Source organism: Protopterus annectens, chromosome 8.part0 (genome assembly GCF_019279795.1).
Source record: "Protopterus annectens isolate FY-2018-M chromosome 8.part0, PAN1.0, whole genome shotgun sequence".
Taxonomy (NCBI): Eukaryota; Metazoa; Chordata; order Ceratodontiformes; family Protopteridae; genus Protopterus; species Protopterus annectens.
In genome coordinates, this window is record NC_056741.1 from 58499575 (window position 1) to 58523525 (window position 23951).

At 42.5% G+C, this 23951-nt stretch overlaps 1 protein-coding gene across 1 annotated transcript in view; it reads right to left on the reverse strand.

Annotated features, from left to right (window-relative positions):
- LOC122808644 (tumor protein p63-regulated gene 1-like protein) overlaps positions 1–23951 on the reverse strand; it is a 228537-nt gene that overhangs the window by 66430 nt on the left and 138156 nt on the right. The window lies entirely within an intron of this gene.

The following is a 23951-nucleotide window of genomic DNA, read 5'->3' on the forward strand; positions in this document are numbered from 1 at the left end:
GACATGGATCGAGATTTAGGCCTTAATAATGAAGGCAGTGTTGATTTAATATGCAAGTCAGTAGGCCTGAATACACCCTCAGAAGCCGGTGCCTGCACAGCAGCTCCGGACCCATCCAAGGTATAGACATCCGCGGGTTCCAAAGGGGAAGCATCTCGTGGCACACCGGACTCCAAATGGGGCTCAGTAGAGGCCTGCGAATCAGAAGTAGCGGGTATCAGGGACTGCTAAAGCACCTCACTGAGTACCAGCGAACTGGCGACTGGCTTGGGAGAAGTGTTGTTGGCAGTTTTGGACCTCGGCAGCCTGTCTCTGACTTTATTTTTGCATTTTTTCAGAATTCCGGTAGTTGGAAGGCTAACCGATGACATTTCTGGATAATTAAACCTAGAACCAAAATAATTAGAGGCAAAAAAGTACCGTCAATGGATAGTGCGCTGATTAAATAAAGCACAAATCCGACAGCAAGGTATGTCATGGTCAGGGCCTAGGCAAGGAATACAGTACGAAGGAAAATCTTTATGAGGTATTTGCTATCCACAAGTAATGCAATTATTAACTTTTACTGACATCGGTAAGGAGCAAGAAAAAGTTTCCCCAAAGGGGTACTTAACTTTAAGTTGAAGACTTCGGTATTGAAACTCGAAAATGAAAATTTCAGGAGTCGGCCGACTGGCACTTGCAAACTGCTTCTGCTTCAGGCACCGCATGGCAAGAAAGACTGATGTAATGACATCGGATGCATGTTTTATACTCCTGACAACCTGACGTCATGGAAGAAGAGACAGCATCCAACGCAGGACCCAAGACTTTGTTAATCAGGCCGAATGAGGGCAACCTGCCAGCAGATTACCCAAATGTAATGACTGCAACAGTGAAACACGAAGAACATCTCTGTTGGTATTCCCCTCCCTAGACTCCTCTGAATGCTGTTGGTTTTCCCCTCCTAGACTCCTCTGAACACTGTTGGTATTCCCTCTATTTAGACTCCTCTGAACACTGTCGGTATCACCCTCCCCAGACTCCTCTGAACGCTGTTGGTATCCCCCTCCCTAGACTCCTCTGAATACTGTCAGTATTCCCTCTCCTTACACTCCTCTGTACGCTGTTGGTATCCCCCCTCCCTAGACTCCTCTGAATGCTGTTGGTATCCCCCCCTCCATAGACTCCTCTGAATGCTGTCAGTATTCCCCCTCCCTAGACTCCTTTGAACTCGGTTGGTAGTCCCTCTCCTCAAACTCCTCTGAACGCTGTTGATATTCCCCCTCCCTAGACTCCTCTGAATGCTGAAGGTTTTCCCCCACCCTAGACTCCTCTGACCGCTGTTGGTATTCCCTCTCCTTAGACTCCTCTGAACGCTGTTGGTATTCCCTCTCCTTAGACTCCTCTAAGCACTGTCGGTATTCCCTCTCCTTAGACTCCTCTGAACGCAGTTGGTATCCCCCCCTCCCTAGACTCCTCTGAACACTGTTGGTATTCCCCTCCTGAGACTCCTCTGAATGCTGTCGGTATTTCTCCTCCATAGACTCCTCTGAATACTGTCGGTGTCACCCTCCCTAGACTCCTCTGAATGCTGTTGGTATCCCCCCTTCCTAGACTCCTCTGAATACTGTCAGTATTCCCCCTCCCGAGACTCCTCTGAATGCAGTTGGTATTCCTCCTCCCTAGACTCCTCTGAACGCTGTTGGTATCCCCCCTCCCTAGACTCCTCTGAACGCTGCTGGTATTCCCTCCCTAGGCTCCTCTGAATGCTGTTGGTATCCCCCCTCCCTAGACTCATCTGAACACTGTCGATATTCCCCCTCCCGATTCTCCTCTGAACGCTGTTGGTATCCCTCCTCCCTAGACTCCTCTGAACACTGTCGGTATTCCCCCTCCCGAGACTCCTCTGAATGCTGTTGGTATCCCCCCTCCCTAGACTCCTCTGAACACTGCTGGTATTCCTCGTCACTAGACTCCTCTGAATGCTGTTGGTATGTCCCTCCCTAGACTTCTCTGAACACTGTTGGTATCACTCTCCCTAGATTCTTCTAAATACTGTTGGTATCCCCCCTCCCTAGACTCCTCCGAACACTGTTGGTATTCCCCCACCCGAGACTCCTCTGAACGCTGTTGGTATTCCTCCTCCCTAGACTCCTCTGAACACTGTCGGTATCCCCCCTCCCAAGACACCTCAGAAGGCTGTTGGTATCCCCCCTCCCTAGACTCCTCTGAATGCTGTTGGTATTCCCATCTCCCTAGACTCCTCTGAATGCTGTTGGTATGTCCCTCATTAGACTCCTCTGAATGCTGTCGGTTTTCCTCCTCCCTAAACTCCACTGAACGCTGTTCGTATTCCCCCCTCTCTAGACTTCTCTGAACGCTGTTGGTATTCCCCCTCCCTAGACTCCTCTGAATGTTGTTGGTATTCCCTCTCCTTAGACTCCTCTGAATGCTGTCAGTATTCCCGCTCCCTAGACTCCTCTGAATGCTGTCGGTTTTCCCCCTCCTTAGACTCCTCTGAGCGCTGTTGGTATTCCTTCTCCTTAGACTCCTCTGAACACTGTTGGTATTCTGTCTCCTTAGACTCCTTTGGATGCTGTTGGTAACCCCCCTCCCTAGACTCCTCTGTACACTGTTGGTATTCTCCTCCCTAGACTCCTCTGAATGCTGTCAGTTTCCCCCTCCCTAGACTCCCCTGAATGCTGTTGGTATCCCCCCTCCCTAGACTCCTCTGAACACTGTCGGTATCACCCTCCCTAGACTCCTCTGAATGCTGTTTGTATCCCCCCTCCCTAGACTTCTCTGAACACTGTCAGTATTCCCCCTCCCGAGACTCTTCTGAATGCTGTTGGTATTCCTCCTCCCTAGACTCCTCTGAACACTGTTGGTATCCCCCCTCCCTAGACTCCTCTGAATGCTGTTGGTATTCCTCCTCCCTAGACTCCCCTGAACACTGTTGGTATCACCCTCCCTAGACTCCTCTGAATGCTGTTGGTATCCCCCCTCCCTAGACTCCTCTGAACACTGTCGGTATTCCCCCTCCCAAGACTCCTCTGAACGCTGTTGGTATCCCCCCTTCCTAGACTCCTCTGAATGCTGTTGGTATCCCCCTCCCTAGACTCCTCTGAATGCTGTTGGTATTCCTCCTCCCTAGACTCCCCTGAACACTGTTGGTATCACCCTCCCTAGGCTCCACTGAATGCTGTTGGTATCCCCCCCTCCCTAGACTCCTCTGAACACTGTCAGTATTCCCCCTCCTGAGACTCCTCTGAACGCTGTTGGTATTCCTCCTCCCTAGACTCCACTGAACACTGTCGGTATTCCCCCTCCCGAGACTCCTCTGAACGCTGTTGGTATCCCCCTTCCCGAGACTCCTCTGAACGCTGCTGGTATCCACCCTCCCTAGACTCCTCTGAATTATGTTGTTATTCCCCCTCCCTAGACTCATCTGAATGCTGTTGGTATGTCCCTCCCTAGACTCCTCTTTATGCTGCTGATATCCATCCTCCCTAGACTACACTGAACACTGTTGGTATTCCCCCCTCCTGTGACTACTCTGAAGACTGTTGGTATTCCTCTTCCCTAGACTCCTCTGAACGCTGTTGGTATTCCCCCTCCCTAGACTCCTCTGAACACTGTTGTTATTCCCCCTCCCTAGACTCATCTGAAAGATGATGGTATTCCTCCTCCCTAGACTCCTCTGAACACTGTAGGTATTCCACCTCCCGAGACTCCTCTGAACACTGTCGGTTTTCCCTCTCCCAATTCTCCTCTGAATGCTGTTGGTATTCCTCCTCCCTGGACTCCTCTGAATGCTGTTGGTATCCCCCCTCCCTAGACTCCTCTGAACACTGCTGGTATTCACCCTCCCTAGACTCCTCTGAACGCTGTTGGTATTCCTCTTCCCTAGACTCCTCTGAACACTGTCAGTTTTCCTCCTCCCGATTCTCCTCTGAATGCTGTTGGCATTCCTCCTCCCTAGACTCCTCTGAACGTTGTTGGCATCCCTCCTCCCTAGACTCCTCTGAACACTGTCGGTATTCCCCCTCCCAAGACTCCTCTGAATGCTGTTGGTATCCCCCCCTCCCTAGACTCCTCTGAACACTGCTGGTATTCACCCTCCCTAGACTCCTCTGAATGCTGTTGGTATGTCCCTCCCTAGACTTCTCTGAACACTGTTGGTATCACTATCCCTAGATTCTTCTAAATACTGTTGGTATCCCCCCTCCATAGACTCCTCTGAGCACCGTCGGTATTCCCCCTCCCAAGACACCTCAGAAGGCTGTTGGTATCCCCCCTCCCTAGACTCTTCTGAACGCTGTTGGTATTCCCCCCTCCCTAGACTCCTCTGAATGCTGTTGGTATGTCCCTCATTAGACTCATCTGAATGCTGTCGGTTTTCCTCCTCCCTAAACTCCACTGAATGCTGTTCGTATTCCCCCTCTCTAGACTCCTCTGAACGCTATTGGTATTCCCCCTCCCTAGACTCTTCTGAACATTGTTGGTACTCCCTCTCCTTAGACTCCTCTGAACGCTGTCAGTATTCCCGCTCCCTAGACTCCTCTGAATGCTGTTGGTATTCCCTCTACTTAGACTCCTATGAATGCTGTTGGTATCCCCCCTCCCTAGACTCCTCTGTACACTGTTGGTATTCTCCTCCCTAGACTCCTCTGAATGCTGTCAGTTTCCCCCTCCCTAGACTCCTCTGAACACTGTTGGTATCACCCTCCCTAGACTCCTCTGAATGCTGTTTGTATCTCCCCTCCCTAGACTTCTCTGAACACTGTCGGTATTCCCCCTCCCGAGACTCCTCTGAATGCTGTTGGTATTCCTTCTCCCTTGACTCCTCTGAACACTGTTGGTATCCCCCTCCGTAGACTCCTCTGAATGCTGTCAGTATTCCTCCTCCCTAGACTCCTCTGAACACTGTCGGTATCACCCTCCCTAGACTCCTCTGAATGCTGTTGGTATCCCCCCTCCCTAGACTTCTCTGAACACTGTCGGTATTTCCCCTCCCAAGACTCCTCTGAACACTGCTGGTATTCCTCCTCCCTAGACTCCTCTGAATGCTGTTGGTATCCCCCTCCCTAGACTCCTCTGAACACTGTTGGTATTCCCTCCCTAGGCTCTTCTGAATGCTGTTGGTATACCCCCTCCCTAGACTCCTCTGAACACTGTCGGTATTCCCCCTCCTGAGACTCCTCTGAATGCTGTTGGTATTCCTCCTCCCTAGACTCCTCTGAACACTGTCGGTATCCCCCCTCCCTAGACTCCTCTGAACACTGTCGGTATTCCCCCTCCCGAGACTCCTCTGAATGCTGTTGGTATCCACCCTCCCTAGACTCCTCTGAACGCTGTTATTATTCCCCCTCACTAGACTCCTCTGAATGCTGTTAATATGTCCCTCCCTAGACTCCTCTGAACGCTGTTGGTATCACCCTCCCTAGACTCCTCTTTATGCTGCTGGTATCCCCCCTCCCTAGACTCCTCTGAACACTGTCGGTATTCCCCCTCCCGTGACTCCTCTGAACACTGTTGGTATTCCTCCTCCCTAGACTCCTCTGAACGCTGTTGGTATCCCCCCTCCCCAGACTCCTCTGAAAGCTGTTGGTATTCCCCCTCCCTAGACTCCTCTGAAAGCTGATGGTATTCCCCCTCTCTAAACTCCTCTTAACAGTGTTGGTTTTCCCCCTCCCGAGACTCCTCTGAAAGCTGATGGTATTCCCCCTCCCTAGACTTCTCTGAACACTGTCGGTATTCCCCCTCCCGAGACTCCTCTGAACGGTGTTGGTATTCCTCCTCCCTAGACTCCTCTAAACGCTGTTGGTATCCCCCCTCCCTAGACTCCTCTGAACACTGTCGGTATTCCCCCTCCCAAGACTCCTCTCAGTGCTCTTGATATCCACCCTCCCTAGACTCCTCTGAACGATGTTGTTATTCCCCCTCTCTAGACTCATCTGAATGCTGTTGGCATGTCCCTCCCTAGACTCCTCTGAATGCTGTTGGTATCACCCTCCCTAGACTCCTCTTTATGCTGCTGATATCCCCCCTCCCTAGACTCCGCTGAACACTGTTGGTATTCCCCCTCCCGAGACTCCTCTGAACACTGTTGGTATTCCTCCTCCCTACACTCCTCTGAACACTGTTGGTATCCCCCCTCCCTAGACTCCTCTGAACACTGTTGTTATTCCCCCTCCCTAGACTCCTCTGAAAGCTGATGGTATTCCCCCTCCCTAAACTCCTCTGAACAGTGTTGGTTTTCCCCCTCCCAAGACTCCTCTGAATGTTGTTAGTATCCTCCCTCCCTAGACTCTTCTGAACGCTGTTGGTATTCCCCCTCCCTAGACTCTTGTGAATGCTGTTGGTATTCCCCCTCCCTAGACTCCTCTGAACAGTGTTGGTTTTCCCCTCCCTAGACTCTTCTGATTAGTTTCTCCAGGTACCCGTTTTCTGATTTTCTCGTTAACCATTCACTCTGAAAATTCATATTGTGATCTCTTAATCTCTTGAATTTCTGCTCATCAAAGATGCTCCCCATTGAACTTTTACTGATTTCCAGAATGAAGTTAAATGACCTGGTGATGTAAGGCCTCCCTAGACTGCATCACTTTTCCTCATGGATGTCCATGTTAAGTTCTTTAGTTGTCATACCACAGACTTTTTGTGCAGATACTGCACTATATGAGTGTCTGTTGTCTGGACTGACTCCATCTAGGTCTTTGCAAAAAATGGCTGTTTAGGACACAAAAGACTTCTGCAGAGTCTAGTTACATGCCAGGAAAAATATTGTAGTGATATGTCTTTGTACTCACCCCACTATGTCTTGTCTTAACTAGCCATTTCTCCAATGCTGTTGAGTGACATCCAGTTCCTATAGTGACCCTATGAACAACGCTGCCATCCACAGTGTTTACATAGTAATCATGGAATTACAGTACATTTCTAAGCCTTCCTTCCATATCATGCAAACATACCTATGGACAATTGCGAGTTGACAATTCACCTGATGTGTGTCTTCGTGATGTGGGACGGTACTAGTAGTAGTGAAGATATGCAGTCTGCACAGCGGGAACTCCAGTCGAGACTCAAACCAGAGAAACACCTCACTAAAAGAACCACAAGCCTAAAGCAGATGCCCTACGCTGACCTTCTAAAAAACTCCAGCTATACTCTGTGGCATATCGTCTACTCAGAGGTGATCTCTGCTTAACATACAAGGCCATGTCAAACCCTGAACTGTTGGACATGTTCCACTTAAAGAAATCCCAATCCCTCAGAACCACACATTCCAGGGATCTAAACCTTGTCATCACAATGAACAAAACATGCTGGAGGAATAGGTTCCTGACTCAGAGACTCCCCAAACTCTGGAATAGACTGCCCATACATGTCAAGCAGAGTGCCTCCTTGGCCCTCTTCAAAAGGAACCTTGATGATTGGATGGGAGACAGTAAATTCACCTCAGGGATCATGTCAGTCACCCTGCTAGACAGGGATCCAGAGAAGTAAATATTGTGGGAAGAAATATCCAGGGAATTGTTATGGCTAGGCTTGTATAGGCCCTAGGGCTGATAGCCTAGTACCAACCTATGAACCTATGAACGTATGAAATAGGATCTGATTTTTTTAGCTCAGCTATCTCCTTAGTGATGACCAGTTACCCAACCACACTATCCCATCTCCAGATATACCAGCACACAATGTAAAACAGATCAGTATTTCCTCAAAGTGATTTTGCAGGGATGTACTTTGATACCAAGTTCCCACACTCAAATAATCACACTGAAAGCTTTGAAGGCAAAGCCTTACCAAAGATAAAACAAAGCAAAGTCTTGTCACCACAGTGGAGGTAAAAGATCCAACTGTTTAAAACCCAACTATTTAATAAAACACAATAAAATAACACAATTCAAAAAAACAGGATAAATCTTAGTAAGATATACAGGCCAAGCCCTTTCAGCTATCTAAGCCTTTTTCATATCCTGCCATTTCCTCTAATCCAAGGATGTCTAAACTGATACACACCAATGAGAACTAAGCTATCAAGGTAATTTCTTTCCTTTCAATGCAGGTTTTAAAGGGACCATACCGTTAAGTCCTGGTTCCTTGTCAGCCTCTAAACTGGCTATCCAACACATCTCCAAGTACTCTGTGCAATTTTATGTCTCTCCACCTCTTAAATTTTCTTCCACTAATTGCAGAACCATAAATAAAAAGTTAAGTGTAGGATAACCTTGTATATGCTGTGCTAAAGCATTATTCCTATTTTTGAGGTGTATATCACTCAAATAATGTAGTATTCTCTCTTTTAAACATCTGTCGTCTTTCCCACATAGAAGAAAATGCATTGTTCACATGAAGCTATTTATACAAGATTCTGACTTATACAACCAGCATAAACATTAAGCCTGTAAAATGCATGTGTAATTGGATGTTCAAAAAATGTTTGCATTAATAAATGAGCATGCCTTCCATCTCCTACGAGGATATGTTCCTATTTTCATAGAAAGTGTCTTTGGTCTCCTCTGAACATCTTGAAGCAACAGTCACTTTAGGTTCTTCCTATTCCTAAACCAAAACTTCAGATGTTTCCCAACTATTCTCCTGACATTGGGAACTGCTGTTAAAATGTTACAATTATTTTTTATTACCTGCCATATTTGTTCCACATCATTACTGAATGTTGACAAAAGCCTAATCCCCGTTCTGTATTATTTTTCTTACTTTTTGATTTACTCCATCTGTATTATGTTGCTTATAGTAATATGGTCTCAAAGTCTTACTGTCACTAATGGCTGTGTTAAGCTCTTTACTATTATAACCACTTTGTTTATGATTCTGTGTCAGATGTTCAAGCTCAGCATTATACCTTGTGTCATCTGCACATAACCTCGAAGTTCTCAAGAACTGTCCTAGTATGTGTGAATATACATGTTTCGGATGCGTGCTCATCCCGTGAAGCATGTCATTCTTCCAACGATCTTTTCTATAGATATTCGTGCTCAGTACATGATGCGGGTCAAGTTCCGACCTAACGTCCAGAAAATCAGTGCTACTATTAGATCTTCGTGTCTCAAAACTTAGAAACAATGTTGTTTCACCAAGATACTTTTGGAATTTGTACAATTCAGTATCATTTCCTGTCCACAACAAAAATATATCATCCACAAATCTTTTGTAGAATAAGATATATCTCCTCTAAGGATTTACTTCATTCAATATATGTTGATATTCCCAGGTCTATATTATCAGGCTGAAAGTGCATATGTGTGACTACATAAAAGTCGACACATAACGCATGAAATCTAAAAATAGCGAATGGCCATGTAAGCAAATTTTTCTCTAGGGAAAAAATACTTACGTGGTCGTTCATTAAAAAAAAAATAATTTAACATCATAAACAGGTGGGGGGCTTCACCCACCACACCCTCAAGGTGGGGGGCTCTGTCCCCCACACCCACCTAACTAAATATACCAACTCTGAGATCGCACTATAGGGAAGGAAAGGGCAACTCCATGAAGTTGGCCAACTACCTCCTTGCCCTATGACATACTCATTGAATCGCTTAAATGCGAAACGATGAATATGTGTCGCTGTTTCCATATTCGCTTAGAAGCATTTTTGTGCTTCTAATATAGACCCGATATTCCCAGTATTCTGTGACAATATTGGAATACCTATTTGCATAGAGTGTGCCCATCACTACCCCCATCTTTGCCAATAATAATCACTTCCAAAAATAAAAACATTATTTTCCAAGATAATCCTGAGTAAAGAACATATCTGAAGGATAATAAAACTTTCAAGGGTATTATTTTCCTCCAAGAAGTCACAAATGGCTTTTATGCCATAATCATTCGGTATTACTGTAAATAAGCTCCTTACATCCATCATTACCAAACAGTTTTAATTCTGGATTAGCATCGTCAAAGCTTTGATATAGAGATCTTAGAAACTGTGAGGTATCTTTCAGAATTGTAGGTACTTTCATAGTTCGAGGCTTCAAATGATGTTCCACAAAAATGGAGGCTGGCTCTGTAAGCCATCAACTCCCAGATGCAACTGGACATATCAGTGAATCCATGAGATTTTTATTTATTTTTGGGAGGCCTTTTGTAATAGGAATTAAAGGATGTTCTAACACCAAATAATTGTATAATTCTTTAGTAATCATGTGCAGCAGTAACATATCATACAGGTCATTTGTGACCTTAGCATTAATATTGTTTATGGCCTGTCTGAAAAGTTTTTATATATCTGTTCAACCTTTAGCATATCTGTTATCCTTTGAACATAGTCTGAGATGTCCATGACCACTATACTGCCTCCTTTATTGGGGGTCTTATAATTATTTTGTCATTTTTTCATTAATCCTTGTAAAGCCCTATTTTCAGCTGCATTTAAATTATAAAAGGTCTTCTTATGTGTTTTATTTGTTTTGTTCCTAAGTCCCACGACTTCCATGTCTTACACCTTAATAAAGACATCTACAGCTGGATGTGATAAAGGAATATAGTTACATTTCTATTTACATTTATACACAAACAGTAGTTACATTTCTATTTACATTTATACACAAACAGTAGTTATATTTCTATTTACATTTATACACAAATTATACACAAACAGTAGTTACATTTCTATTTACATTTATCCACAAACAGTAGTTACATTTCTATTTACATTTATACACAAACAGTAGTTACATTTCTATTTACATTATACACAAACAGTAGTTACATTTCTATTTACATTTATGCACAAACAGTAGTTACATTTCTATTTACGTTTATACAGACAGTAGTTACATTTATACACAAACAGTAGTTACATTTCTATTTACATTTATACACAAACAGTAGTTACATTTCTATTTACATTTATGCACAAACAGTAGTTACATTTCTATTTACATTTATGCACAAACAGTAGTTACATTTATAAGATAGTTGGTACTAAATAAAATGAAATCAGTCTCACAAACACATTACTGTTTCTAAGGTAAGACTGTAATGTAGGAGTTCCAATTTGGTCTGTCTCTTAGTAATAAGTGCTTCAAACTGGTTACACATTACAGCAACTCTGAAAATCGATCCATCTCCCTTCTACCCTCCCTAACTACTTGAAAAGGCACTTTATCAACACGCCTCTGAATATTTAAATAAATGCTCTCAAGATATCAGAAAGGATTTATCACAAAAATAAATACATCGAGTGCTTTACTCTCCCTCACCCTGATGAAGGCTTGCTGATGCTTTTTTCCTCTGTCATGCCCGGGATCTCCATCCCAGTTATTCAAAATCACATAAATGCTTCACAGCTCATTTTGCCCTAAATGTTATCTTCTGGCTCAGGGGTTACCTCACTCCTAGACATTTTAGCAAGATACACCCTCCCTTTCTATATATGTTTCCCACAAGGATCTATTATAGGCCATTTCTCTCCACATTATGTTTAAACCCTTTGTGATGCCAAGGGAGAGAAACTAAAGAGAAACTGATATAAATGTGATGTCAGTGTTTCTTTTTTCTATCCTCTTAGTTCAGACATTTGTAAGATGCATTTAAACTTTGTGAAAATCTGCAGCAGAACCTGCTCTATAGAATTGCATTTACAGGACTCCATATCAGTGGTAGGAGAATTTTGTTAATTCTTTATGTAATATAAAGGCAAATATGTATTACATCTGTAACTTTGTCCTGCCAGAAAATGCAAGCCTGTGTTAATTTCATCTGATTGTAATGCTGTTTTTTTTAAGTGTACGAGAAAAAGTATTTTTTTCTGGCTTCTGTGGATAAAAAAGAATAGACTGAAATATGTTTGAGCTGAAACAAATACAGTAAGTTAGTCCTGCTCTGAATCTTGCCTTGTGAACATCTGGGCAAGATTGCTGCTCTGTAGTCTGCTTGTATAATCTTCTCCTAACTTATGTTAGTTAAGATGAAATACATTCAAAGTTATTTAACATTAATTAGAATCTTTTCTCTAAGCAGTTCAGCTGTTTAAGTATTTTTTTGTTCCTCTGTACAAATGTATATACCTCTTGATATTTATCTATAGCAGTACTAACCTATTTATTCTATAAGTAAAGTTTTAAATCATTTCTTATATTTTAAGATCTTGTGGCTGATTTAATTATGTATTTACTATTTAAGAACAGGATTTTATTTAGCACTGTAGGTTGTCAAGCTAATGCATCTGGCTCCAAGCCATTCCACTTGGCAAGTTATCAGTGGTGTGTATTACAATCGTGGTAAGTTATCAGTGGTGTGTATTACAATTGTGGCAAATTATCAGTGGTGTCTATTACAAATGTGGAAAGTTATCAGTGGTGAGTATTACAATCATGGCAAGTTATCAGTGGTGTGTATTACAAATGTGGCAAGTTATCAGTGGTGTGTATTACAAATGTGGTAAGTTATCAATGGTGAGTATTACAATCGTGGCAAGTTATCAGTGGTGTGTATTACAATCGTGGCAAGTTATCAATGGTGTGTATTACAAATGTGGCAAGTTATCAGTGGTGTGTATTACAATTGTGGCAAGTTATCAGTGGTGTTTATTACAATTGTGGCAAGTTATAAGTGGTGTGTATTACAAATGTGGTAAGTTACCAGTGGTGAGAATTACAATTGTGGCAAGTTATCAGTGGTGTGTATTACAAATGTGGCAAGTTATCAGTGGTGTGTATTACAATTGTGGCAAGTTATCAGTGGTGTTTATTACAATCGTGGCAAGTTATAAGTGGTGTGTATTACAAATGTGGTAAGTTACCAGTGGTGAGAATTACAATCGTGGCAAGTTATCAGTGGTGTGTATTACAAATCTGGCAAGTTATCAGTGGTGTGTATTGCAATTGTGGCAAGTTATCAGTGGTGTGTATTACAATCATGGCAAGTTATCAGTGGTGTGTATTACAACTGTATGTGGTTATTGATCAAGAGTCATATAGTACCTGAAGAGTCTGGAAAAGTGTATTAGTTCTGGTCTAAGCACTTGGGCTTCAAGCCAGTTATTTTACATTAAGAAGGTTCGTGGTCTGCACTCTTGTGGGAGGAGAGGCTGGACTCTGCCCTTTTGAGCTGGGAATTTCTGGTTAAAGGCTTATATTGCCTGCATATTAGAACTGTTTCTCACTGAAATTGGTGCGCCTTGTTTGCTGTAGCATAGACTAGATCCAGGCCTGCTGAATCTAGCTTTGTTTGCATAACTTGAGCACTAATCCAGGCCTTCTTAAAAGTATTAAATTGTAATTATTACTGCTTGGTAGTAACCTGATTAAAGTGTAGCTATCATTCTAAGCCTTGTGGTTTAAGCACTTGGGCTTCAAACCAGTTGTTTTACATTAAAAAGGTTTGTGGTCTGCACTGTTGTGGCAGGACAGGTAGTTTACATCCTTCTAAGTTGGGAACTGATGATTGAAGGCTCAGTGTAGCATAGACTAGATCCAGGCCTGCTGAATCTAACCTTGTTTGTATAACTTTAGCACTAATTCAGGCCTTCTTTTTTGGAGAAGGTTCCCCTGCACCCCAGTGGCAGGAGTGTGCAGTTATAACTTGTCTGATTGAAGACTACAGGAACAGAGCTCAGTTTTGAGATTTTTTTACTGGTAAATTGGGTCATTTGTTTAAAAGCCTTTTCTGATTGCTTATAGTCATCTAAAGCTGTTTTAAGTGTATTTTTTACTGTCTGTAGTTGTTTAAAGCTGTTTAAGTGTATTTTTTACTGTTTGTAGTCGTTTAAAGTGGTTTTAAGTGTATTTTTATTGTTTTTGCCTTATCTTTAAAAAATATATATTTTCCTTGTTTCCCACCTTTCTAAGCTAGTATAGTCCAGTTTTCAGACTAGTGCTGAATTCAGGGTTGTGTTACAATTTTCTGAGTTGCCCATACCTTACTTGGATAGAGTGAGGTTTCTCTGTTCACCTGTGAGAGAGGGAGCTTTGAGCAGCCATCTGTCCCTGGAGGAATGGTTCCAGCCCAGAAGTTAATAGTTTATAGGCCATTTTCAGCTAATTTCTATCTCTTTCATTTCCCTGCTGTAAAAAACACATTTCCACGGTTTTGCACATCAGGGCAGCGACAGTTAGCTAGGGCTAAATTTATCCCAGCTACACCAAGCCTCCTCTTCAGTTTTTCCCTTGAAAGTAGTCTAACTCTCAACCTAAGCACTTAAAAAGCATCCTACAGTCCAGCATTTGCTTAGACCTAATAGCAAGCACTAATATACCCCAACACTTGATTGCCCAGCAGGGCAAGGCTCATTATTCACCCCTCACCAACCAAGCGACTAAGCAGCTCACCCTACTATTCAGGCATGACCAAAGGGCAATTTCAGGTCTACTCTCCAGTCCAGCTGGTGAACCTGGGTATCCTGAGGTAATGTTACAACTGCCTCATGTACACATACAACCCTCTACTCCTACCACAAAACATTAACATATGTGAGAGATGCAATTATATAGCTAAATTGGAGGCTAAGCTCTCTTCACCCAAAACTGGATCAGGCAGTCATGAGGAGAAGGTTAACACCTGCACCACACCTCCAGCCTCACACAGACATACTAAACTAGCACTGGCAAAAAATACACATAAATACACAAAATCATACTTGGAGGCTCTAAATAAAAACCTGCAAAAGCATCACAGACCTCCAAAGCAGACACCCAAAAAACCTGCACCTCCTGTCACAAACCAGAATACACATAAAACACAAAATCAGTGTGCCGTGCAATCACAGTCCTTAAGGCGAAATAACATAACCAACACACTAGTAATAGGTGACTCTATAATCAGGCACACTGATGTTCCACTCACTAGGCTAGACAAGGAGAAGGTTACTGTTAGCTGTCTGTCGGGAAACGGAATCTGCCACATAACACAAGCACTCAGATCACTCCAGAACAAGTACAAATATGACTTTGTCATTGTTCATGTTGGTGTGAATGACCTGAGACGTACCTCCCTGGACTACATGAAAAGAGACATGGAAGAGATCTCTGGTCATGTAGCCCAGGTGGGTATGACCCTGACTCGGAGTAGCATCCTGCCCTCACCAAGAATGATACCACAGTATAAAGAAAAAAATGATCAATTTCAACAATTGAGTAAGCTTCTGGTGTCATTCAAAGGGGATCCAGTCTCTGTCAGCCTGGGATGACATGCTTGACAGGCCTTGTTGCTTCACAACAGACGGCTTGCACCTGTCACCCCTAGGCTTTCGAATACTGGCCAAGGCTCTTGCTGCCCCCATAGTGTCTTTTTTATGCAAGGCTCAAAAGTCAAACCCACCTCCGTAAACAGCACAAATAAAAAAATAAGGGTTATGCTACTCAACGCCAGGAGTTTAAATCTCAAAATGCACTCGCTCGAAGCACTCCTCAGTATGGAGAACATCGACATCTGTGCAGTAACTGAAACCTGGTTCAAGGTTCCACAGAGCACCCCAGCACTACCGGGCTACAACTTATACCACACATTTCAGCCACAGAACATGGACCAAAACACAAAAGGAGAGGGTGTATCCATATTCATCAAGGATGCCTACACCTCCAGGTTAGTTGCACAGCATGATACCTCCGAGATTATTCATGTGCAACTAACATCAGGCAAATCTGCAATGTAAACTGTGGCCAACTACAGATCATCCTCCATGACCCAGGACCACCACTCTGCCTTTCTGGAGATACTGGAAAACATGAAGGTCCTACCGAACACCCTGATATTGGGTGATTTCAATTACCCTACTGTTAACTGGGAAAACTACTCAAGTACAAACTCCCAGGTCAGCGCTTCCTGGAATTTATCAACTCCAATGCCCTGGATCAGCTGGTAAATTCTCCTACCAGAGGTGAAAACATATTGGACCTGGTCATCACCAACATGGGCGCCAGGTGTTCTACACCGGAGGTCAACATGTCACTGGTTAGAACAGACCATAAACTAATCACTCTGGATGTCCACACCACACCACCACCTCCTACCAAGGAAACCAGAGTGATAAACATTTCTATAGCAAACTTCACCTTACTTAAGACAGAGGTGGTAAGTTTCACAGCCCCCACGCTAAAAGATAACAGTGTCCAAGATGCAGTAACCTTTACAAATACACTCTATGAGCACCTACAAGGATGGATGGATCGTGGCATCGCTAGCAAAACCAAGACTCACTCCCCTAAGAGAAGGAAACCAGTCTGGTGGGCCCCTGCCATAAACAGGCTATACAATAGAAGGAGGAAACTAGTTCAGAAAAAAAGCAAATCCCAAGAAGGAAAGACATCCCTAATAAGTATCAGTAAGAAACTAAGGTCCCTCATAAAATCCTCCAAGGCTAACTTTGAAAGAAAAATAGCCAAGGATTCGAAAGATAACCACAAAGCCTTCTTTAGCTATGTCAAGAATCTAAGTGGCAACTCGCAGATATGCTCTGAGCTAGTGCAAAATAACACAAAATATACTGAACCCACTGATATCGCCAACATCCTGGCAGACAGATTCAGTGCAAACTTCACCCCCCCCTCTCACCCCCAAAAGAGCCCACAACAATACCAGAAAAGTGTAGTGTCCTGGAAATCACAGACGCACAGGTGAAAACAGCCCTTTCAAAAGCCAAAAGCACAGTATCAATGGGGCCAGATGGTGTCCCAGGCTGCATCTTGCACGAACTATAGAACAAACTAACCCCCCCACCCAAACACACTGTTCAACCTCAGCCTCTCCACAGGCTACATGCCCATAGAATGGTGTACAGCAATGGTTATTCTGCTCCACAAAGGAGGGGCCACAACTGACCCTGGTAAGCCTGACTAGCCTGGTCTTCAAGGCTATGGAGCGCATCATCATGGAATTAATTAACAAAGACATTGGGAACCTCCAAACACTTGACCTGACCTAGTTCGGCTTTGTTAAAGGCAGATCATGCCTACTAAACCTTGTTGACTTCTTCGAGACAGTCACCAAGGCCATAGATGAGGGGAAGGTAGTTCACACAGCCTACCTTGACCTTGCCAAGGCTTTTGACACCATTCCCCACTCAGGAATTATAGAAAAATTCACCAGCCTGAATATAAACCCCTACATCACAAGATGGGTTGCCAACTGGCTTACAGACAGAACTCACACGTTAAGAATAGCAGGCTCCAGGTCTGACTTTAAATCAGTCACAAGTGGTGTCCCACAAGGCTCGGTCCTGGGACCCCTACTGTTCGGCATATACTTCTCAGAAGTACAGGCACACACAGGAGGACTATGGTTAACCAAGTTCGCTGATGACTGCAAACTGGGAGCCATAATTGACTCTCCGGCTGACACGGACATTCTCCAAAATGGCCTTACTGAGACGGACACCTAGTGTCAAAGTCATGGTCTCAAGCTAAATGCCCAAAAATGCATAGTCATCCTGTTTGAGAAAAACAAAACACCCATGAATTACCACATAGGTGGCAGCCCCCTTAATACAGAAGAGGTAATAAGAGATCTGGGGACCCAGGTAGATAGTAATCTCTCCTTTGACAATCATATTGCCAAAGTAGTTAGGAAATCCTTCTATGTAGCCAATCTAATTACTAAAGGGTTTGCATCTAGAAATAAAGAGATTATAGTGCCCCTCTACTCGTCACTCATCAGACCCATCATAAAGTACAATGAATGCCCCGTTTGGGATGTACCTCACAAGACACTTCCAACAGCTGGAAAGACCACAAAAGTACCTCACCAAAAGGATTACTGGCCTCAAACATATGTCCTATGCAGCCCGACTGGAAAAACTCCAGCTGTACTCATTGGCATACCACTTACTCAGAGGTGATCTCTGCCTGACTTACAAAGCCATGTCCAACTCAGAATTGATGGACATGCTCCACCTAAAGAAATCCAAGTCACTGCGAGCCACTCGCTCTAGTAAGCTGAACCTCACCACAATAATAAATAGAACATGCTGGAGGGATAGATTCCTGTCACAGAGACTCCCCATGCTTTGGAACAAAATTCCTAACTACATTAGGCAGAGCCCCTCACTAACACTCTTCAAGAGAAACCTTGACGAGTGGAGGGGTAACAGAAAATACACCCTTGGGATCACTTCATTGGCTCTTCTTGACAGAGGCTCAGTTAATTAATCAATGGGGCAGCGAAAGCTGACACACACACTGGCTAGGCTTATAAATGCCCTCGTGCAGATAGCCTAGTACCTACCTATGAACCTATGAACCTATGAGCAGTTGAGATTGAAAAATCCTATCAGCCTTCTCTGGAAATCGTGTGTGTGTGTGTGTGTGTGTGTGTGTGTGTGTGTGTGTGTGTGTGTGTGTGTGTGTGTGTGTGTGTGTGCGCACGTGTGCATGTGGGTGTGCATGTGCATGTGTGTATGTGTGTGTGTGTGTGTGTGTGTGTGTGTGTGTGTGTGTGTGTGTGTGTGTGTGTGTGTGTGTGTGTGTGCATGTGTGTTTGTGTAATTAATAATTTGTTTGAAAGACATTGGCTGTGGGAAAGAGGCACTAAAAAGCTCTAAAGCTCAGAAAAAAAGTGGTAAGAAGGGGTCCTGGGTTGCTAGACCAAATATTCAACTCACAGAACAGCCAATGTGGAGTTCTGGTTTGAGTTTGAATGTTGAAACCCCATTCCCACAGCAGCTGAGCATTAGTGAATTGATTAATGAACCAGATTTATGTGCATTTTTTCTTGTTTATCCTGTTGAATGCCATTGGGATGACTCAAAAGACCAAATTTCTAATAGCCATCTGGCCTATTGTGGGCAGTGGAGCAGATCTAAGGACTACAGCCCATACCCTTCATATATTCATTTACCCAATGGTGAGTTATTGTAATGCCCCCCCCCCCAAGTGGACATAATATTGCACAGATGATCATGTTCTCTATAAATATTCTGCTTCTCAACTTACTATCAAAGGTGATCCTGATCATTTGACTTAATAATAATCAACTCATTCTAAGTTGGAAAATTAGTTGGGAGTTCAGCCAGTCTTAAATACATACACCCCGTCCAATTAATTTCTCTCATGAAAAGGAATGACGTTGAGATGATCGTGGTGTTAACTACCCAGATAATTGCCTCAATCTCAAATGTTCTTCAGCCGCACTCATTCATTATCTGAAATACAGACTAATCTGCACTTTGATAAAATACTGTATATAATACAATCTGTATTGCTGATGCCAGAAAAAAGTAGAAATAAAAGAAATAAAATGTTTTAAAATGTTCTATGGTATCCTAATAATATAAGAGAGAATGTATAGATGGTCCTAAAATAGATAATATAAATTAAAAGAAACAGGGCTGGTGTTAGAATTTTGGGGGCCCCCAGCAAATGTCAAGTTGAGGGCCCCTCTGGCACTTCAAGTCTACGTATCACCTTGTCACTGCCACCCTTCCTAAGCAACATTTTAGTTCATACTGCAAACTTTTAGGAGTAGTGCACACACACCTGTAGCTACAATATTCTTACATTACAACAGGCCTGTGTACCACACTATGTTGGACCATCTCACAAAGGGACATTTACAGTTACTGGCATTTAGCTGCAACAATGATACATTGCAGCAACTTTATGTGCAGGTCTGGACTTAGGTGAAATGGCACCCTAGACCTACTCTTTCAGCACCCCCCCCCCCCCCCCACACACGCACATACCCTCCAGTCTTCCCCGTTTTTTCCACCATCTTGGGCTCCCCGTACTATGCACACTGCTTTTTTCTTCCTTTTCTCTCATTTTGCCTTCCTCTTCAGCTTTTTCAAGATGCCATAACTCCCTATATGCTCTGAAGTGCATTTTAAAGATTTTTTTTCTTTTTACACAATCTTTTCAGCAATTGATGACTTGAACAGAAATTATGACTGAGGAAAGAAATTGTGTTGCTGTACAGCTTTAGTTTTCCTTGCATTCTATCAGCAAACATTTTCTGACCAAGACAGCCCAGTAATAACCATTTAGGAAATAACTCAAGCCAGGGCCCAAGAAGCCATGGGGTTATAGATGTTCTGGGGTTATTTTAGAGCATTTTCCCAGCCTTTTAATCCAATTGTGACCTAATAAAAAACATGAGCAAGAAAAGAATTTCAGTACGTTGTACCCAAGACTTAATGTTCAAAGATGACAAAAATTGCAACAGGAATAAATCAACAAGCTAGTTGTTGTCTGGATTACACAAGTCCTATCTGGGAAATGCCTGCCTCCCTAACCCCCCAACCCCCCAAAAAAGTCTGGCTAAGCATCCCTCTGGTGTTAGGCTGGGATGAAAGCAGAGGTTCAAACTGCCACAGTCATGTATTTCAAGTGACTGCAGACATACATATATATATATATAGCATGCCTCCTCACTCCTCAACCCAAACTGTCAAAGGCAGCTACCTGTATGCATTCCTGAAGTGTGATTGTGAGGAAAGTGAAACAAATACTGACTGCAGTGATGTAATCTGCTTTGTTGTTCCTAGACAGTACCCTGCCCCTAAACACGCCATAGTAACCTTCATTGTACACCTCTGAGGTCTGTGAGAAAAGTAAAAGTAAATAATAAGCCCAAACATAAGCTATAATGACCTCATGTGCACACCTCTAAGGTTTGACTATGATGAAAATTAAAGACAAAACCACACAACCCCCCCCCCCCACACATGCACAAAAAAACACACCCTACTGCAGCTTCCTGTACACACACATCCAAACAGGGCTGGTATTAGCATGGCTGCAGTTGAGGGCAGAGGCCATTATCAGCTTTATCCTAACAGGGTGGTATCACAGCCTGTTCAGGTTGAAGAGGATAATCAGAAAATTAATACAGTTTTCTCCTCACTTTTCCTCAACCAGCAACAGCTTTTGTGGGGCCCCTACAAAGTCAAGGATGATTAAGTAAGCTCCCTGTATCCATTTACATAATCTGGGCAGTGAGGTTCCCCAGGTTCTTAGAAAATCTAAGTGTCTAAATGTTCTGTGACATATTTGTGCTTCACTTTTGAAATATAATTACTTGTTAGCTACATTTTTTACTGATACCCAAAAGAATAATGTATATGTCCTAGCATTACTGTGTGTGTGCACAGATAAAAATCACGGAAACTTTTTACACACACATGTACACACACACACACACACACACACAAACACACACACACACACACACACACACACACACACACACACACACACACACACACACACACACACACACGTATAAAGCCATAGCAGTATTAGTTTTGTACCACTGCTACTGGCACACCAGATCAGTGACTGTTACACAGCATTTAAACAGTAGCAGGTGTAAGTCACTTTTATTTACCCCAGTGAGGAGTAATCGAAACCTGCCACTGTCCCTGATTTCACACACCTTCCCTGATTTTGCTCATAATTTTGCTCTGTCCTTCTTAAAAAGTTTGATTCGCTTGTCAATCATTCAAGACTACAGACAGTCATTAAATCCAGACATCAGAGTTTTATACTTATTGAGCAAAGAAATGCATGTTGATGTGAAATGTGTTATTCTATTAAATTTTTAATTGAATTAGATTTTGAGTCTTTATTCTGGTATTATTGGTATTGAGCTGAACTCTTCCCCAAATAAGTTGGGAGTTATAGTATTTGCTCTTCTGCCAGTATTAATAAAACTCCCTGTATGAGAAAACCATCCCTGAAGATCAGAAGCATCAGCTGTTCTTAAAATCCAAGGTATTCATTGAGATCAGCCATGCTGGGCTGATGATCTCTCAATAGTGCTTACCTTGCCTATATTCATTACCAACTTTATTTTAACAGAGTCATATCATAGCCCTGTTCAGGTTAAACAACCTAGTCAGAAAATAATACATTTCTCCCTTCTCTTTTCTCCCCAGTCAGCCGCAGCTATTGTGGGGCCCCCACACAGTCAAGGATGATTGGGGGGGGGGCCCTTGCAAACAATGGTATTACAGGTACCTAAAGCTGGATATGTTGTTATTTTTAGTGGAGAGAATGCCCAAGAGCAGGGTTTAACTAAGCTAGGGGCACTATGTCAGTGGTAAAATATTTAATGGAATTGTGAAAGCTGTTGCTTGATAAAACACTGTTACTATAACCAGCAATATCTTTGAATTTTAAAGGAGAAGGGTTGTTACCCACCTGGTTTATTAAATATGCAAGATTCATATACTAGCTTTTGTTGTTTTGATGAACATGTTACAAAATATCAAGATAACTTGTAGTGTTTGGGGCCCACTCAGGAACAGGGGGCCCCCAGTGAGTGCAGGGTTCGCTGGTGCCTAAAGCCAGCTATGAAAAGAAAATAATTTTATATATTGGTTCAGTTGCTTAAAATGGCATTTAATATTTTGGTGGATTTTCCACATGTTCTATCTCTAGTCTCATTCATTATTTGAGACACAAAAAAATCCGTACTTCATAAAATATTATATATTATAAAATCTGCAATGTTAATGTCAGAAAAAAAATACTTAAAAAAATAAAATATATTTTTTTACATTTTCTAAGGTATCCTAGTAATCCAAGATCAGCTTTCAGAAATAATCTTAGACCGCGGGAAGAGGGAAAGACGTGGTCGCCCAATGTTGAATCATATTAATTTGCTGCTGTTTAAATATTACACCTTTTTGGGCAGATCCTCCATATAAGGTGAATTAGAAGTTAACTTATGAAAATATTTGTAAAGAACTGAAATTAAAAATACCAACTAATGCTAAGAATGTTACAAACACATTTTTGTCATCTTTGAATAGTCAAATGTTTAGTTATTTTGTTTAACCACTAACTCCAATTATATAAATATATTAAAATTATTTATAAAATTGATTTATAGTTTAATGGTAATATAAACTAGATTTTCTCAAAATTTCTTATAACCTATACACCACAACTTATAGAAGGTGTGAATACAAATAAAATAATTGAATATATTTGTTCAGTTGATTAAAAGGGCATTTAATATTTTTCATGGATATCATATTGCATATTTATGAGCTAGACCCAAATGAATGGATAGTGATTTAGAATATTACACATCATATGCATACTTCAGGAAATAGCAATATGTAATAGGGAATCTTATCCTAGGGCAGCCACGATGGTGCAGCAGTTAGCATTGCTGCCTCACAGCAAGAAGTTCTTTGGTTCGATCCTCGGCTGGGGTGCCTTCTGTGCGGAGTCTGCATGTCCTCCTTGTGGTCACGTGGGTTTCCTCTGGGTGCTCCAGTTTCCTCCCACATCCCAAAGACATGCTGTAAGTGGATTGGACACTCTAAATTGGCCCTAGGCGGATGTGTGTGTGTGTGTGTGTGTGTGTGTGTGTGTGTGTGTGTGTGTGTGTGTGTGTGTGTGTATGTGTGTGTGTGCGCCTTCCGTGGAAGGTTGGGCGCCGGGCTGGCAACTCTACACTGTAAAACTCCACTGTCAATCATAAGTGGACAGGTGATCCGCTGTGGCGACCCCTAACTGGTAAAAAGCTGAATGAAGAAGAAGAAGACTAGGGAATCTTATCCAGGTTTATTGCAGTATTTAATTTTGGCTATATCTGGGACAGTAGATTTAAGATCCCTTTTATCTAAACATGATACACTATGATTAATAAACACATCTAATTCATTGACAAATATTGAAATTATATGTTTCAGCTAGAATTCCCTGATCTTAATAAAGACAATTAAGGCTAATATTGAAACCTCATAGAATGTTAACCTTTTTATTATTTTGGAAAATACTCACACGGAAGTTTCTTCAAAGGTCTTTTATCACACCTTACAAGACTGCTAACTATATAAAACAAAAGAGATAAATGTTAGAAATGTAATAAACTGATACAAGTTGACTGGGACCATATTTTGCAATTGTAAATGATTAAATAGGTTTTGGACTAAAATTGAATTACTATTTAAAGTTACGAGGTCTGATATTTATTACTTTTTGCTGCTCTGGCCCCCCCTTAAACAACTTGATTCTCATTACTGGGGGGGGTGACTTTGGTAGCAGCTA